We start from the raw sequence: 6,613 nt of genomic DNA, 5'->3' as shown, positions 1-6,613 counted from the left end.
TAAGTTATTTGAACTTAACAATTTCACATTACTTAATTTTTTCGATTAAGCATGAAGTTTATTAACTAAATAATTTTAAAACTGTTTAAAACCTATTAAACATGCCAAAAGAAAGGCATCCATGCATCTGCACATTGACTGACAACTGAAAAGGTGGAAAGCAAATGTGTCCTGTGTAAATGAATGCCCCCCTAAAAAGTCACTTCATAATTTTGCAGTATATACAGTATTTATTAATATGGTCATATGGATGTCATTACCCTCTTTAGGTCAGACTTCACAGCATATCATCAGTGACCCTGAAGTCCTCCCTACTGCAGAGGAACCAATCACTGCTCACCCTGAAATGGATGATGATGATGATGATGATGATGATGACATCTTCCAAGATTGTGTGTGTGATTCATCTGAATGCAATGCCGACTTCCTCCATGCTCTCGACAGTGTCATGTGTGACTTTCATGTCAACTCTCTCAACTTGAATGTCCCTCAACTTCCAGTCTCTGCCGTGTCAGACTGCAGAGTTGATGTCATCCAGGCTTCAGATAGTCCAAATGAGGACACTGTGGATGATGGCCTTCAGGTGAGGTTTACATATTTATTACTTAGAACTGTCACACATGCTGTAGTTTACTTAGAATTGAACTCAAGAAACTGTACATGTCTATCTCCATCTAAGCATCAGTACAATTGTCTTTCTTCTAGGAGGATTATTCTGAACCCCTTCCATTGGAGCGGCTACAGAGAGATAGAGCCTCGGACAATGAGGATAAACCAGACTACAGGGTTCCTGAAGTTCCAGTTCCTACCAATGACACACCAGATGTTCTCCGCAAAGTCCTCTCAGGCCTATCCTCACAATGGATGACTCTGGCTATGATATCCTTCATCTTCATTACTATTTATCTGGGTCTGAAGGATCTGATGATGACTGTGCTGTCCATTCAGATCAAGTGCTTCCATCAGATTATCAGAATTGTTTACAATGTGTTTCACTGTTACCACATGCCGTGGTTCAGAACCCTAAGCTGGTACTTCCTGCTCTGCGTGATCTACTTCTTCTATGGAGAAACGGTCATGGATTATTTCGTCACTCTGGTGCTGAGGGAGTACATACACATGCTCAGCAAATACCATCACTTCATTTCTTCTGCCTTGTACCTCACAGGGTTCTGCATGTTTGTTCTAAGTCTGGTGAAGAAACCGTATCGCCAACAGTTCTACATGTTCGCCTGGACTCATGTGATCCTGCTGAATGTAGCGTTTCACTCCAACGCAATCATTCAAAGCCCTCATGAGTGGAATATGTGGTTTATAGTGCCCATCTCCTGTGTTATTTGTAATAACATAATAGCTTATGTGTTCGGCTTTTTCGGTAGCACCCCTCTCAGCAATTGTCTCCTCAATATCTTATGGCCACATTTGTAGATCTCTGACCAGAGTAACAGCTCCACATCTTTCTTGATCAAGGGATATCTGACAAGAAAAAGGCCTGCTCCCTCTCCTGGAAGAGGTAGCCTGTCTTTATGGACCACCTCAAGAAGAGCCCACTTTTTGAGAGTATTTTGTACCAGGCAACACTGTTGAATAAGGGCACAGAGATAGAGAGATTCAAGTCAACCATGTAGTTTATTGACAGACAAGATGATAATGTGCAGCACTGCTAGGTGGTGTATCTTACACTGCACCAAGATGATTCCCCCTGACTAGCTGATTTGCTGTCTTGATAGTTTTATATTAATAATGTTGTATGTCTTAATGTTCTTCTGTTTGTTTCCCTTTGTTTTACAAATATGACCTAATATATGTTGCGTTACTTGAAATAAATGTTTAAATAGCTTTTGTTTTTGTATTGTGTTATATTTTTATGCTATAAGTTGTGTTAAAAATGATTCTGCAGATTAATGAGCCAATATGTTATATGGGATGTGGTGGGCTATGTGGTTATGTATTATGATGTGGGATGTGGTGGGCTGCTGTGGGCCAGAAAGTCCAGGGCCACTTTTTGGTCCCAGTCCGCCCCTGGCTGGAATATATTTTAAGCGTCTCATTAACAGGTTTCCAGAACATTTCCAATATCTTGTCAGCTCATAAGTAGTTAGTAATTTATAGTTCACTACATGTATCACAGCAATCAATTTGTGAATTAGTTTAACTGTGTGTAAATACAAAAGTACCCAGCCTGTAATAATTTATAACAACTTCCTTACTTGAGTGAAAGTACAGATACTACTGGTCAAATATTACTCCGTTACAAGTAAAAGTTGTAAAGACCGATTAGTACAAGTAAAAGTACAGAAGTACGCGTTTTTAAAAGTACTTAAGTATCAAAAAATTATGTCTAAACATAAGATTTATGTATTTGTATTGCATATCAAATTTCCATCCATTTGGATTACATAGTTTTAACATAAAAAGTAAATGTCAATGTCAATGCATTGTTTTATTATTGTTGCATTGTTGTAATACTTACAGTACCTTATGCCTCTGAATCTATGCCTGCCTTCCTACCCTCATATCAATATCAAATTTATTTCTAGAACACAGTTCCAGAAGTGGGATTGAATGTGTGACTGAATAAGTGCACTCAATAACGTCCACAATGTTTCGGACACCCAAATGGCTGTTCCCTCAAATAGTGCCCTATATAAAGTTTTTGGGGCTTTTAGTATGAATATGTTAGCCTTACTGTTATCTATAAGCTAGTGTGCTCCAAAACAATGACATAATTCGCATTTAGAAGACCAAACCCAACGTTGAAAATGAAAATCAGGTTGATCAGGTCATATTCACGTTAATCTCCAACGTTGGACAGATATTTATTGTGGTTGAAAATGAAAATCGGGTTGACGTCAGAAACCAACATCAGGTTCTGACGTCAAACCAACGTCGGGTTCTGACGTCAACCCGACTTTCATTTCCAACCAAAATGCAACCCCTGCAACCAAAATCATCCCCTGACTGACGTTACTACTTTCTACTCAAGGACCTCGACAGAAATGTAGTGGGGTAAAAAGTACGATATTTGTCTTTCAAATGTAGTGAAGTTAAAGTAAAAAGTTTCCAGAAAAGATAATACTCAGATACTCAAAAAGTGTACGTAAGTACAGTACTCAAGTAAATGTACTTTGTTACTGTCCACCTCTGGTTCACTTAGGTCTGTTTATATTACCACATATACCTCATCAAAATAATTGACTGATTACTCCATAACCAAAATAGTCGTTAAAACATTTCAAAATCCACCTTCATTGTTTTGCATTTTGTGACTTTCAGTCGAATAAAAGTCTATTTTCCCAGACATTTAAGATTTCTTAAAATTTGACCTGGTTTCACAGACAGGGCTTAGACTAAGCCAGGATTAGGCCTTCAATTAGGACATTTAAGTAGCTTTTATAAACATGCCTTAGAAAAAAACATTATTGGCGTTCATCTCTAGACAAAACAATAGCACTGACATATTTTAAGATCTGTCAGTGCACGTTGCTCTCAAACATGCTTTTTAGTCTGGGACTAGCTTAAACCTTACCTGTGAAACCGAGGGGTAGTGTTCTTGAACTCCTCGCCTCATAAGCTATATGTATTGCATACCCCAAATAAAATGTAATTTCCCAAAAACAAAATTGTGGCCTGTGAAAATGCTAAGTGGCAGGTAACTCTGGAAAACAGTGGCTGGTGAGCAAGAAAAAGTTAATGTCAAGCCCTGGTGTGTATGTTTGTGCTTGTGTCTTTTGGTATTTTGTCTGTCTGTGTGGAGAGAAAAAGATGTGTTAATGATTTTTTTGTGCCGATGTGGCACATCGTGTGTGGTCTGTTTGCTATTTTGTGTGCTGGGCCCCGGGGACACACACATTATGATATAAACAGCTGACAGCGGCAAGTGGTGCTCACTGCACTGCAGAGCCAAATGACATCTAGAACCCCCTCTCTGGACTTATGAATGGCGGGACCTTCGAGCTCCAACCATTACATCCAGAGAGGGGGAGCTGAACTTCAAGCTCCACCCATTGGCTCTGCAGTAAGCAGCCTCTCATCAGTCCCAGACATAGTGTCGGCCCAGATCCGGGCCACATCTGGTACATGTGGATTCCTAGCTTACTAGATGTGGGCCGGATTTGGGCCGACACTATGTTCTTGTCTGGGGTTGTTCTGCCAAAGATGAAATTCACACTTATACACTATAGAGTTTCTGTATATGCGTGTGTTGGTGTTTGCCACAGTGCCTTCAGTTCTATATTATACTGATATGCCTTTATACTCAACACTCAACATGTATTTGTGCTCAAAAGCTATTTTAACACTACAGTTATTCATTATAAAAGTCTCACAACTTCCAAAACAATAACGCTGCTTACCGTTCAGGTATTACACCGATTCTAAAGGGTAAAACGTTCTCCTTTTTTGAATTATGCCAAACTAGGTGTTCAGTATGTTTTATAATACTTGATTATTTTAACTCTTGTTACATTTGCATTTTTCTGGACTGTTTTCAATGCTTTTTGCCCATTTGCAGCCTATGATTACTTATATTTGGTTTAGGAAAACAGCAGGGCTACAAATAAAAATCATCAGAAAACGAAAAAAATAAAGAGAGAGAGAGAAATTTTTTATTTATTTTTCTTATCTAGAATTTAGCTTAAGGTTCAGCCAGTGCTACAACACAACAGGATTTTGGTTTGTGCAGTTTTATTAGTACAAGTCCAATCAGACTGAATTTGAAGTGTAATTTCACTACCACCAGCAGAAGGCGACACATTCACATGTGCTGAACATGTTAGCGGTAAGCAGTCTGTTTTGAATATTTACATTTTTTACTTTTGTTTACCATGAATGCACCTTTATTTTTGCATACAGCAAAATGAAGGATATTGTTTATGATCTCTGTGTACTTGATAAGACCTTATGTCTTGTGAGTAGGCTATGTGTTTGTATGTGGCTCCCCTGCAGACAAACAAGACATGCTGGACTGAAATCAAATGAAGGATTTGAGCAATAACAGGGTAGAGAGTAGATTAGTCAGGTTGTTTAGGATTACTGCATAGACTGAGTGTTCTTCCAGGTCTCATTATTAAACTCTCTTCTCGATGTTACTCCAAAAGACGACAGATAAACAGATGTTCTGCAATTAGAATACTTACATGTTCATTATAATTTAAACATCCTCCAAGCAGGCATGTGCGTGAGTGTTGAGCCCTGCAGGCCTGCTCTAATTTTTCATGCACAGCCTTGTTAGGATGTGAATGTTGGGTTTAGATTGTCTGACATCATCCGTGCTATGATTAATGTCCTATATTTGGTTTTCTTTTGTGGGAAAACTGTCCTTTACTTGTCCTTCTTTTAGAGAGAACACTGCATGCACAGGATTCTCCCAGAAGGGGCGCAAACTCGAGGCAAGCAAATCATATGTCAGTTTCCTTTAAAAGTGTACTTTCCTAAAGGTGTTTGGGCTGCGGTGTTCCCAATAAAACATCCTGTTTCCATCTACGTCCTTAGTCCATCATCTCACTCTTTCATTTCCCCCAATTTCTTCCCTTCTCCCTCCCATTGTTTGGGTTAGAACTGTTCAGCTTGACTGCACTTATTTCGTTCCTCCCCTCACTTTCAAGCAAGGCGTTTGGCATCTAAACAAGCCTAATGTATTGAACGCATCCTCGTATATTAGCGGGAGAAGGAGCAATTGGGCCCCGTGTTGTCAAGCGTCATCCTGTCTGTTTAAAGATAATTGATGCTGGAGAGATTCTGACTCAAACGCACTTACATCTGTCCTCAGAGAATACACGGACATGTCATTTCAACCTCAGGGTTGATCCCGAGGGAGTTTCCACATGCATTTTAGACCCCCATCTGCAGGTTTGGGGATGGCATTAGGCCCAAGGCATACACAAATACATGAGCTGCATCTGAAATCGCCATGTGACATGCAGTATAGTTGGGTCGCTTCACTGCCATTCGGTAGTAAGTCACCCAAGTACTTTTCACCTACTGTTTTACGAATACAAATTCTGACACACTGATCATTTCATCTACTGTTTTTGCTGTATAGTGTCAGTAATTCAGTAATTCCCTTAAATGTACTTTTTAGAGGTCACTTATTAAGTATTACTCGAGTGAGTATGTCATTTTGGACGCAGCCATTGACTTTGTGAGCTCTTGAATGAGCCTTGAGTGACTTTCACAGAAATCATGAATATTTAATCTGGCTTTTTTTAGTTAATGGGAGAAGTCACATTACGCTTTAGCTGATGAAATTACAGGTCAGAGACATGCACTTGGTAATGTCTCAATGTCAAAGGTGTCACAGCTGCTGTTTTGTGTTCTTTGCACTATCGTGTCTACTAACTTCAGGCAGTTCATCTGCAAGTGAACATGACCCTTAAGCCTTTGTGTGTGTGTGTGTGTGTGTGTGTGTGTGTGGCAGCCGTTTTTTGAGGGGTTGGCTACGTGGGGGAGGGTCCACGGTTAGTAAATGTATCTGTGGAAGGAGTGTAATTTAGCCCCACCCTTGTTTTTTTTCGTGGTGGTCCACATATATGGTGGGGGGCCCAGCTGGTGTCCAGCTGCAGAGTCAGATAAACCTTTCCCTGTCCTGTCCTGTGTGGGATCATGATTGTGT

The sequence above is a fragment of the Rhinichthys klamathensis genome, unplaced genomic scaffold, assembly GCF_029890125.1.
Source record: "Rhinichthys klamathensis goyatoka isolate OS25496 unplaced genomic scaffold, OSU_Roscu_1.1 h1tg000059l_1, whole genome shotgun sequence".
Lineage (NCBI taxonomy): Eukaryota > Metazoa > Chordata > Actinopteri > Cypriniformes > Leuciscidae > Rhinichthys > Rhinichthys klamathensis.
The sequence above is the reverse complement of the archived record's forward strand: the minus strand, read 5'-3'. Positions refer to the sequence as shown.